The sequence below is a fragment of the Oncorhynchus keta genome, unplaced genomic scaffold (genome assembly GCF_023373465.1).
Source record: "Oncorhynchus keta strain PuntledgeMale-10-30-2019 unplaced genomic scaffold, Oket_V2 Un_contig_28133_pilon_pilon, whole genome shotgun sequence".
NCBI lineage: Eukaryota > Metazoa > Chordata > Actinopteri > Salmoniformes > Salmonidae > Oncorhynchus > Oncorhynchus keta.
This window is the reverse complement of record NW_026285871.1, coordinates 13,251-26,307: the sequence shown is the minus strand read 5'-3', so window position 1 is coordinate 26,307 and position 13,057 is coordinate 13,251. Positions and strand designations below refer to the sequence as shown.

Sequence of the window (13,057 nt, the reverse complement as noted above, 5' to 3'; positions counted from 1 at the left end):
GAGAAGGATTACTTACCCTATCCTAGGTATTCCTTGAAGAGGTGGGGTTTCAGGTGTCTCCGGAAGGTGGTGATTGACTCCGCTGTCCTGGCGTCGTGAGGGAGTTTGTTCCACCATTGGGGGCCAGAGCAGCGAACAGTTTTGACTGGGCTGAGCGGGAACTGTACTTCCTCAGTGGTAGGGAGGCGAGCAGGCCAGAGGTGGATGAACGCAGTGCCCTTGTTTGGGTGTAGGGCCTGATCAGAGCCTGGAGGTACTGAGGTGCCGTTCCCCTCACAGCTCCGTAGGCAAGCACCATGGTCTTGTAGCGGATGCGAGCTTCAACTGGAAGCCAGTGGAGAGAGCGGAGGAGCGGGGTGACGTGAGAGAACTTGGGAAGGTTGAACACCAGACGGGCTGCGGCGTTCTGGATGAGTTGTAGGGTTTAATGGCACAGGCAGGGGAGCCCAGCCAACAGCGAGTTGCAGTAATCAAGACGGGAGATGACAAGTGCCTGGATTAGGACCTGCGCCGCTTCCTGTGTGAGGCAGGGTCGTACTCTGCGGATGTTGTAGAGCATGAACCTACAGATTCAATATTTTCTAGAAATGTTCTTGCAACAACAGGTAAATGTTTAAAACAAACGTTCTATAAATCATCAGCACGACTAGACGGTTTTTTTATGAGTTATGAGAACATTTGCTGCAAAAGTTCCCAGAATGCAATTTTCACACAGAGCCATTTTTGGTTTGCTGGACAGACTTAGATCCACATATACGAACAAATCCTGTATCTGTTGACACTGTATAGTTTATTTTGGTGACACTGAGATAAAACTATGTCCTCATCACATCCATATCAATGATTTTGGAGAAAAAAAATGGAAAACTGGAAAACTTTTTCAGGAAACATTTTTATTCAAATGATGAGACCATCTTGAGAGGATAAAATAATATGGTTTGTAACACAGAACTTTAATACTTGGGAGAAAGAAATACACGATATGCTAAATATGAATAACAAAATCAGGAAATTACAACAAAAAACACATGTTAAATAGTAGAAATAAAAGGACACAAGCTCCCTAGCCGACAAAACCTGTCCCTGACGCAGGCTCTGAGAACACAGACAGAGGGGGATAATAGCCCAGTCTTTTCTGATATCCATCTAAGGCCGTGTCTAGACTTGACAGTTCACGCAGCTTTAGTATTCTGATCATGGATTTCTGATCAGGGAATTCTGATCATGGAATTCTGATCAGGGAATTCTGATCAGGGAATTCCGAAAGTGTCATGTGTCTACACCTACAAATAAATGTGTAACCGTGTCCACATTGTTTCCGGATTCCCCTTTTTCCTGCGCTATATTCAAATGCCAGTATGCATTCTACAAACTGTGGAATTGGCTAAATATGATAATAACACAACAACAACTGATGGCAATAGCTAACCAGCCAGATAACCTCTGTAGCTAACTACTGTAGCTAACCAACCAGCTAACCTCTGTAGCTAACTAGCCAGCTAACCTCTGTAGCTAACCAACCAGCTAACCTCTGTAGCTAACCAGCCAGCTAACCTCTGTAGCTAACTAGCCAGCTAACCTCTGTAGCTAACTAGCCAGCTAACCTCTGTAGCTAACCAGCTAGCTAACCTCTGTAGCTAACTACTGTAGCTAACTACTGTAGCTAACCAGCTAGCTAACCTCTGTAGCTAACTACTGTAGCTAACTACTGTAGCTAACCAACCAGCTAACCTCTGTAGCTAACTAGCCAGCTAACCTCTGTAGCTAACTACTGTAGCTAACTACTGTAGCTAACCAGCTAAACCTCTGTAGCTAACTACTGTAGCTAACTAGCCAGCTAACCTCTGTAGCTAACTACTGTAGCTAACTAGCCAGCTAACCTCTGTAGCTAGCAAGCAACACTAAAGGGATTGCAAAAGGGTTTGCATAACACCAGCCAAACTAAAAAAAATAGCTATTCTAAATATTAGCTTGTTGGCATTTCTGAGGCCAGCAAACACGTTCCTCACACACTAACAATGTATGTCCTCTAACGTTATAATGAAAAAGGCGCCTCTCGATTTCAAAACAAGCTTTCTGGAGACTTATGAGAGGAGTGCTGATGACATCGCCCACTGTATGCACTTTCGGTAGCCTGATTGTGTCCAGACGGAGGAGAAATCCACACACAATGCATCCCTGACCAACTCCTGAAGTGGTAACCAGATCTGAACACAATGCATCCCTGACCAACTCCTGAAGTGGTAACCAGATCTGAACACAATCAGACCACAAAGCGACCCGTCTTTTCAATGCGACCTTTGATTCCGATAGCAGAAGTCACATGCAAGTGTCAAGTGTAGACATGACCTCAGGAAAAATATGCTTTAACACGAAATAAAACTATCCTAAAATAAACAAAACCATAAAATGTTTTAAAAAAGTCCCAAAAGTAAACTTTGAACATTTTTTCAGGTGAAATCTCATGAACACGATCCAACTGACAACTGAACGCTCTTTGACCTCTCAAGCCACACAAAACGAAATGGAACTTGGCATCACAATGATTAGACTTTAAAAATGCCTTTTCTAGTTAATCAAAATCCTAGCATCTTATAACACATTATGCAAATACTGTTGTGAAAAAAAAGTAAAACCAAATAACTAATTATTAAAACAACATCTTCTTTGGTCAAGATTATTTGCTTTTCAAAGATATAAAACTTGATTACGTTGCTCTTCACACATAGGGGTTATTTGATAGTCAGAATCTTGTGGTCTGACTGAATTGAAATGGAACTAGCCCCAACTCTCGAATCTCCTGTGACATCATCCCGTCTGATCTATCTGGAGGACCCATCAGTCTTCCCGTCTGATCTATCTGGAGGACCCATCAGTCTTCCCGTCTGATCTATCTGGAGGACCCATCAGTCTTCCCGTCTGATCTATCTGGAGGACCCATCAGTCTTCCCATCTGATCTATCTGGAGGACCCATCAGTCCTCCCATCTGATCTATCTGGAGGACCCATCAGTCCTCCCTTCTGATCTATCTGGAGGACCCATCAGTCCTCCCGTCTGATCTATCTGGAGGACCCATCAGTCTTCCCATCTGATCTATCTGGAGGACCCATCAGTCCTCCCGTCTGATCTATCTGGAGGACCCGTCAGTCCTCCCATCTGATCTATCTGGAGGACCCGTCAGTCCTCCCCTGATCTATCTGGAGGACCCATCAGTCCTCCCGTCTGATCTATCTGGAGGACCCATCAGTCCTCCCCTGATCTATCTGGAGGACCCATCAGTCCTCCCCTGATCTATCTGGAGGACCCATCAGTCCTCCCCTGATCTATCTGGAGGACCCATCAGTCCTCCCGTCTGATCTATCTGGAGGACCCATCAGTCCTCCCCTGATCTATCTGGAGGACCCATCAGTCCTCCCTTCTGATCTATCTGGAGGACCCATCAGTCCTCCCTTCTGATCTATCTGGAGGACCCATCAGTCCTCCCATCTGATCTATCTGGAGGACCCATCAGTCCTCCCGTCTGATCTATCTGAAGGACCCATCAGTCCTCCCGTCTGATCTATCTGGAGGACCCATCAGTCCTCCCGTCTGATCTATCTGGAGGACCCATCAGTCCTCCCGTCTGATCTATCTGGAGGACCCGTCAGGCCTCCCCGTCTGATCTATCTGGAGGACCCGTCAGGCCTCCCTGATCTATCTGGAGGACCCATCAGTCCTCCCCTGATCTATCTGGAGGACCCATCAGTCCTCCAGTCTGATCTATCTGGAGGACCCGTCAGGCCTCCCGTCTGATCTATCTGGAGGACCCATCAGGCCTCCCCTGATCTATCTGGAGGACCCATCAGTCCTCCTGTCTGATCTATCTGGAGGACCCATCAGTCCTCCAGTCTGATCTATCTGGAGGACCCATCAGTCCTCCCATCTGATCTACCTGGAGGACACGTCAGGCCTCCCGTCTGATCTATCTGGAGGACCCATCAGTCCTCCCCTGATCTATCTGGAGGACCCATCAGTCCTCCAGTCTGATCTATCTGGAGGACCCATCAGTCCTCCAGTCTGATCTATCTGGAGGACCCATCAGTCCTCCCGTCTGATCTATCTGGAGGACCCATCAGTCCTCCCGTCTGATCTATCTGGAGGACCCATCAGTCCTCCCCTGATCTATCTGGAGGACCCATCAGTCCTCCCGTCTGATCTATCTGGAGGACCCATCAGTCCTCCCTGATCTATCTGGAGGACCCATCAGTCCTCCCGTCTGATCTATCTGGAGGACCCATCAGTCCTCCCGTCTGATCTATCTGGAGGACCCATCAGTCCTCCCGTCTGATCTATCTGGAGGACCCATCAGTCCTCCCGTCTGATCTATCTGGAGGACCCATCAGTCCTCCCCTGATCTATCTGGAGGACCCATCAGTCCTCCCCTGATCTATCTGGAGGACCCGTCAGGCCTCCCGTCTGATCTATCTGGAGGACCCGTCAGGCCTCCCCTGATCTATCTGGAGGACCCATCAGTCCTCCCCTGATCTATCTGGAGGACCCATCAGTCCTCCAGTCTGATCTATCTGGAGGACCCGTCAGGCCTCCCGTCTGATCTATCTGGAGGACCCATCAGGCCTCCCCTGATCTATCTGGAGGACCCATCAGTCCTCCTGTCTGATCTATCTGGAGGACCCATCAGTCCTCCAGTCTGATCTATCTGGAGGACCCATCAGTCCTCCCGTCTGATCTATCTGGAGGACCCATCAGTCCTCCTGTCTGATCTATCTGGAGGACCCATCAGTCCTCCCGTCTGATCTATCTGGAGGACCCATCAGTCCTCCCGTCTGATCTATCTGGAGGACCCATCAGTCCTCCAGTCTGATCTATCTGGAGGACCCATCAGGCCTCCCGTCTGATCTATCTGAAGGACCCATCAGTCCTCCCCTGATCTATCTGGAGGACCCATCAGGCCTCCCCGTCTGATCTATCTGAAGGACCCATCAGTCCTCCCCTGATCTATCTGGAGGACCCATCAGTCCTCCCATCTGATCTATCTGGAGGACCCATCAGTCCTCCCGTCTGATCTATCTGAAGGACCCATCAGTCCTCCCGTCTGATCTATCTGGAGGACCCATCAGTCCTCCCGTCTGATCTATCTGGAGGACCCATCAGACCTCCCCTGATCTATCTGGAGGACCCATCAGTCCTCCCGTCTGATCTATCTGAATCCCCCCATCTGAGGAAGTAGACAACTCTTTGGCATCTAATAGCACAGTGGCAACGCTGCATCCAGCATCAATGATCTACTGTACATAGAAGGCAAATGGAGAACACTCGTCTGAAAGACAGAGCACTAAAGCTTTCAACCAGATATAAAAACGTGTCTTGAAAATGTACAATAAGAATTGTATTCAACTCGATAATTCAATGAGAAATATACATTCTTGACACGTCAGCGAAATGATTCAGAGGACACTTACAATACTGTACGTCTGTTATTTTGCGTGTTCCTACTCTTTCTTTGGTTCTCTGTATCTACAATCATCTGCAAAGCCCTTTTCCACGTAATAAGGCCATTTTAAAGCTTTTAAAGGTACGCCGTACTGCAAATGCCAGTTCAACGTTTAATTTTTAGTTACTTGATCTTACTCAAATAGAGACTGATGATACAGTATCTAATGCACTTCAATGTTAAAACTATACTGAAGAGGCTCGTCATAAACATTTTAAAAAAAAAAAAACGTAACGCTTTTCCAACCTTACAAAAAAAACAACAAATAATTCCAACAAATAATTTCAAAAGGAATTTTCACAAATCTTCAAACTAAATTCAGCCTGTAACTCACTAAACTAAATAGTAATAGTAATATATGCCATTTAGCAGACACTTTTATCCAAAGCGACTTACAGTCATGTGTGCATACATTCTACGTACAGGTGGTACCGGGAATCGAACTCACTTCCCTGGCGTTACAAGCGCCATGCTCTACCAACTGAGCTACAGAAGGACCACTAAACTAACTATAAACTCCTGCAGGTAAGACGACATGGCTTTGAAATATTTTCAACCTCATTACCCTGAGTCAGGGAAAATAATACTGCACAATATACTCTTAAAACGAGGTAGTAGTATAATACGGTACTTGCACAATATACTGTTATAAATGAGGTAGTACTATATATACAGAGTCAGAGTGAAACTGAGGTAGACAATCAGCAATGAGGAGGGTCACCAACCCTCTGCTTCAATGGACGAAAACAATATACTTCATTATAGAATGTATCATAAACCAATATATTTTTTACATCCTTTTGCACATTCATTGGTGGGTGAGCTTTGGTTTAGGACAGACATTAAGGACTGGTTTCCCGGACAAAGATTAAGTTTAGTTTTGTAAAAAAAAAATTTAAAAAAAATTCTATAAAAAATGTAAAAGCTCCTTCCAATGTCCAATCTTCACTGAACATGCTTATCATCCCTTTTCACCAATTCATGACAAACCATCATCTGTGTGGTGTTTCTTTCTTTGTTGTGCTAATAGGGGGGGTTCTCTTCTACACCGTTCAACCAATCCTGTAAATGTGGAGGAGGAGTTAAGATGGAACGTCGGCTTGTTAACGTCCTAAAGCAGAAGTCTCTCTTTCCAGTTCCCCTGAAAACCGGATGCATCCGGTTGTCTCCGAGCCCCGCTGAGGTTGGGGTCTAAGAAATCATCCCTAAAGACCTGACACAAAGACAGAAACCAGACAGACTGAAAATAAGATCAAAATGAAACAGGAAAACAACACCATTCATTACAAATATCTTGAGGTAGACCTGAAGCAAACCCATTTCCTCCTTAAAGCTTAAACTTCCTGATTCCTCTATGTAACTGTATGTTCCTTGCCCAAGGACCTATTTCAGGAGGCAAAGAAGCGAGAAAGGTGGGCTGCTTCAACTGAAAATAAGCCGCATTCAGGTTGGGTAACCTATCATCAGGACGAGCCTGCTGACTGGGCCGTGGCCTGGGCAGGATAAACAGCTTCCTCAGCTGAGAGGGAACAGGGATGCTGGACGGTGGCCTGGGCAGGATAAACAGCTTCCTCCGCTGAGAGGGAACAGGGCCGTGAGGGATGCTGGACGGTGGCCTGGGCAGGATAAACAGCTTCCTCCGCTGAGAGGGAACAGGGCCGTGAGGGATGCTGGACGGTGGCCTGGGCAGGATAAACAGCTTCCTCCGCTGAGAGGGAACAGGGCCGTGAGGGATGCTGGACGGTGGCCTGGGCAGGATAAACAGCTTCCTCCGCTGAGAGGGAACAGGGCCGTGAGGGATGCTGGACGGTGGCCTGGGCAGGATAAACAGCTTCCTCCGCTGAGAGGGAACAGGGCCGTGAGGGATGCTGGACGGTGGCCTGGGCAGGATAAACAGCTTCCTCCGCTGAGAGGGAACAGGGCCGTGAGGATGCTGGACGGTGGCCTGGGCAGGATAAACAGCTTCCTCCGCTGAGAGGGAACAGGGCCGTGAGGGATGCTGGACGGTGGCCTGGGCAGGATAAACAGCTTCCTCCGCTGAGAGGGAACAGGGCCGTGAGGGATGCTGGACGGTGGCCTGGGCAGGATAAACAGCTTCCTCAGCCGAGAGGGAACAGGGATGCTGGACGGTGGCCTGGGCAGGATAAACAGCTTCCTCAGCCGAGAGGGAACAGGGATGCTGGACGGTGGCCTGGGCAGGATGCTGGACGGTGGCCTGGGCAGGATAAGCAGCTTCCTCAGCCGAGAGGGAACAGGGCGGTGGCCTGGGCAGGATGCTGGACGGTGGCCTGGGCAGGATAAGCAGCTTCCTCAGCCGAGAGGGAACAGGGATGCTGGACGGTGGCCTGGGCAGGATAAACAGCTTCCTCAGCCGAGAGGGAACAGGGATGCTGGACAGTGTCATGACCAGGCTGGTGGAGACCATGGTGGTGACGGTAGGGAGGTCTTGGTGGCGTCACCTCAGATTCCACTTTAAAACCAGGCTTTTCTTCTTCTTCCGTCTCTGGAGTTGGGCTGTCATCCAACTCCGACCTGAAGGACAGAGGCCTGGAGTTACGGCCTGAGGTGGCGGTGGACGAGTTGCTCATCTCATTGCTTATCTCTTCGTTGGAGTAGTGACCAGAGTCTCCTGTGTCCCGACTTCCGTGGCTGGTCTCAGTAGTTCCAGAGCTGCTTCCCTCACGGAAGCCCCCGGAGCTCTCCAAGTCCCCTAGTGGCCCAAACAGGATATGCAGGCTGGAGGGCTGGAGGGCAGGCGCACCTTCCTTCTCCTCGTAACACAGAACGGTCTTCCCTGCCTCGTACAGACGTGCTCTGTTCTCAGCCTAGAGATGAAGGAGAGGAGAGATATTTGTTCGTTTCGTCAATGTATAACAAATGACCAATACTCAATACTGTAAACTCCATGTTGAAGACTGGTATTTTGATAGCAGCAACATGATTTGGTTCGTGTCTGAAGACCGACCTGGCTTGTAGTTCTATTGTATCTCTCCTTCTTAAAAAAGTGCCATCTCTTACTGCGGTTGATACCGCAGACCGGGCCGGCTCCTGTAATCACCAGGTTTGTCCCACCCTGAAAACAGAGAGAGAACCAGATTAGAGACAGATAAAGGCGTAGAGTACATTCAGAAAAGTATTCAGACCCCTTTACACTTTTTCCACATTTTGTTTCGTTACAGCCTTATTCTAAACTAGATTCAATACATTTTAAAAATCCTCAGTAATCTACACACAATACCACATAATGACAAAGCGAAAAACAGATTTTTTTTCTTCAGATTTACATAAGTATTCAGACCCTTTGCTGTGACACATGAAACTGAGCTCAGGTGAATCCTGTTTCCGTTGATCATCCTTGAGATGTTTCTACAACTTGATTGGAGTCCACCTGTGGTAAATTCAGTTGATTGGACATGATTTGGAAAGGCACACACCTGTCTATATAAGGTCCCACAATAGACAGTGCATGTCAGAGCAAAACCAAGCCATGAGGTCGAAGGACTTGTCAGTAGAGCTCCGAGACAGGATTGTGTCGAGGCACAGATCTGGGGAAGGGTACCAAAAATATTCTGCAGCATTGAAGGTCCCCAAGAACACAGTGGCCTCCATTATTCTGAAATGGAAGAAGTTTAGAACCACCAAGACTCTTCCTAGAGCTATACTGAAGAGGCTCGTCATAAAAATGTAAAAAACGTAAACGCTTTTCCAACCTTACAAAAAACAAACAAATAATTTCAACAAATAATTCCAAAAGGAATTTTCACAAATCTTCAAACTAAATTCAGCCTGTAACTAACTGAGCAATCGGGGGAGAAGGGCCTTGGTCAGGGAGGTGACCAAGAACCCGGTGGTCACTCTGACAGAGCTCTAGAGTTAATCCGTGGAGATGGTTGTCCTTCTGGAAGTTTCTCCCATCTCTGCAGCACTCCACCAATCAGACCTTTATGGTAGAGTGGCCAGATGGAAGCCACTCCTCAGTAAAAGGCACATGACAGACCACTTGGAGTTTGCCAAAAGGCACCTAAAGGGCTCTCAGACCATGGAGAAACAAAATTGAAACCAAGATTGAACTATTTGGCCTGAATGCCAAGCGTCACATCTGAAGGAAACCTGGCACCATCCCTACGGTGAAGCATGGTGGTGGCAGCATCATGCTGTGGGGGTGTTTTTCAGCGGCAGGGACTGGGAGACTAGTCAGGATTGAGAGAAAGATGAACAGAACAAAGTGCAGAGAGATCTTTGATGAAAACCTGCTCCAGAGCACTCAGGACCTCAGACTGGGGCGAAGGTTCACCTTCCAACAGGACAAGCACACAGCCAAAAGACAACGCAGGAGTGGCTTCGGGACAAGTCTCTGAAAGTCCGTGAGTGACACAACCAGAGCCCGGACTTGAACCCGATTTAACCCGATTTAATACATTTGCAAAAATAAAATAAAAAACGTTTTTTTCTTTGTCATTATGGGGTATTGTTTGTAGGTTGATGAGGTTGATAAAATGTAATCCATTTTAGAATAACGCTGTAACCTAACAAAATGTGGGAATAGTGTAAAGGGGTCTGAATACTTTCCCGAAGGCACAGTATATGACATAAATACAGTCTCATACATACACACTCATGGCCTGTGTCTGTGGAGTCATGTCTCACCTTGGCATCAATGAAGTGAGGTGCCATCATGGGCATCAGGGCCTCTATGTTCTCAGCCTGGTGTTCATTGGCCAGGGCCAAACCAGTATGTGGACCATGGGTTCCCTCACCGTTCACTACTTCCATGATCTTACAGATGGAAGATTTCCTATTGGAGCAAAGAGTAGAAGTTAGGGGACAATATGAAATAATATAAAATCATTTGAAGAGAGTTCTTTCAAAAATGGCTGAAGCATTAGAATGAGTAAATGGACTATAGTCTGAGAAGGAGAAGAAGAAACAGAAGAAGGAGAAACAGAAGAAGGAGAAGAAGAAGAAACAGAAGGAGAAGAAGAAGAAAAAGAAACAGAAGAAACAGAAGAAGAAGAAACAGAAGAAGAAGAAACAGAAGAATAAACAGAAGAAACAGAAGAAGAAGAAACAGAAGAAGAAGAAACAGAAGAAGAAGAAACAGAAGAAACAGACGACTATTACTAAAATGGACATCGTGTAAATACCTGGATCTGCCTTTGCTGATAAGGATGATGGTACACATCACTATACAGGCCAGAGCGATGCAGACCCCACGATGATCCCGGTCATGGAATTCTGCTCCGTGTGGTACTGCCCGTCAGAGAACACTGGAAGACATGAGAAATCATGTCACACTGAGTAATCACATCAATTTAATAACTCTACCTACATGTACATATTACCTCGACACGGTGCCCCCGCACATTGACTCTGTACCGGTACCCCCTGTATATAGCCTCCACATTGCTTCTGTACCAGTACCCCTGTATATAGCCTCCACATTGACTCTGTACCGGTACCCCTGTATATAGCGTCCACATTGACTCTGTACCAGTACCCCCTGTATATAGCCTCCACATTGACTCTGTACTGGTACCCCTGTATATAGCCTCCACATTGACTCTGTAACGGTACCCCCTGTATATAGCCTCCACATTGACTCCGTACCGTAATACCCTATATATAGCCTCCACATTGACTCTGTACCGTAATACCATGTATATAGCCTCCACATTGACTCTGTACCGTAATACCCTGTATATAGCCTCCACATTGACTCTGTACCGTAATACCCTGTATATAGCCTCCACATTGACTCTGTACCGTAATACCCTGTATATAGCCTCCACATTGACTCTGTACCAGTGCCCCTGTATATAGCCTCCACATTGACTCTGTACCGTAATACCCTGTATATAGCCTCCACATTGACTCTGTACCGTAATACCCTGTATATAGCCTCCACATTGACTCTGTACCGTAACACCCTGTATATAGCCTCCACATTGACTCTGTACCGTAACACCCTGTATATAGCCTCCACATTGACTCTGTACCGTAATACCCTGTATATAGCCTCCACATTGACTCTGTACCGTAACACCCTGTATATAGCCTCCACATTGACTCTGTACCGTAACACCCTGTATATAGCCTCCACATTGACTCTGTACCGTAATACCCTGTATATAGCCTCCACATTGACTCTGTACCGTAATACCCTGTATATAGCCTCCACATTGACTCTGTACCGTAATACCCTGTATATAGCCCTACAACCAGGTAAAGTAAGAGACTATATTCTGTTTGTTGTCTCCAACTGTTCAAAGTCCAAGATATGACAGGTCCAATGTCTCTGCAGTCCAACAACACCGACCACTAGCCACAATACTTACTACAACACTCTGCAGTCCAACAACACCGACCACTAGCCACAATACTTACTACAACACTCTGCAGTCCAACAACACCGACCACTAGCCACAATACTTACTACAACACTCTGCAGTCCAACAACACCGACCACTAGCCACAATACTTACTACAACACTCTGCAGTCCAACAACACCGACCACTAGCCACAATACTTACTACAACACTCTGCAGTCCAACAACACCGACCACTAGCCACAATACTTACTACAACACTCTGCAGTCCAACAACACCGACCACTAGCCACAATACTTACTACAACACTCTGCAGTCCAACAACACTGACCACTAGCCACAATACTTACTACAACACTCTGCAGTCCAACAACACTGACCACTAGCCACAATACTTACGACAATACTCTGCAGTCCAACAACACCGACCACTAGCCACAATACTTACTACAACACTCTGCAGTCCAACAACACTGACCACTAGCCACAATACTTACTACAACACTCTGCAGTCCAACAACACTGACCACTAGCCACAATACTTACTACAACACTCTGCAGTCCAACAACACCGACCACTAGCCACAATACTTACTACAACACTCTCCAGTCCAACAACACTGACCACTAGCCACAATACTTACTACAACACTCTGCAGTCCAACAACACCGACCACTAGCCACAATACTTACTACAACACTCTGCAGTCCAACAACACCGACCACTAGCCACAATACTTACTACAACACTCTGCAGTCCAACAACACCGACCACTAGCCACAATACTTACTACAACACTCTGCAGTCCAACAACACTGTGACAACACTCTCCAGTCCAACAACACTCTCCAGTCCAACAACACTGTGATAACACTCTCCAGTCCAACAACACTACGACAATACTAACGACAACACTCTCCAGTCCAACAACACTCTCCAGTCCAACAACACTGTGATAACACTCTCCAGTCCAACAACACTACGACAATACTAACGACAACACTCTCCAGTCCAACAACACTACGACATAACTAACCTGTGGTGTCTGAGGAGGAGCCGCTGCCTGAGTGCCTAGGCTCTTCCCTCGATGTCTAGACCCAGGCCCCAGGGCCAGCTCCACAGTAGTAGAGAAGGGCCCGTCTCCCACCTGGTTGGAGGCAGAGATCTTCACCAGGTAGACGTTACCAGGCTCCAGACGCTCCAGCAGGGCCATGGTGTTACTTCCTGTAGGGACAG

The 13,057-nt window shown here is 47.1% G+C and overlaps 1 long non-coding RNA gene across 1 annotated transcript; it reads right to left on the bottom strand.

Moving 5' to 3' along the window:
- Positions 1-886: 886 nt before the first annotated feature.
- LOC127923065 (uncharacterized) lies at positions 887-3,541 on the bottom strand. Its single transcript, XR_008113198.1, has 3 exons — positions 1,805-3,541; positions 1,643-1,756; positions 887-1,504 (listed from the first exon to the last, which is right to left on the bottom strand). It is a non-coding gene; the product is annotated as an uncharacterized LOC127923065 (long non-coding RNA).
- Between the last annotated feature and the right edge of the window lie 9,516 nt (positions 3,542-13,057).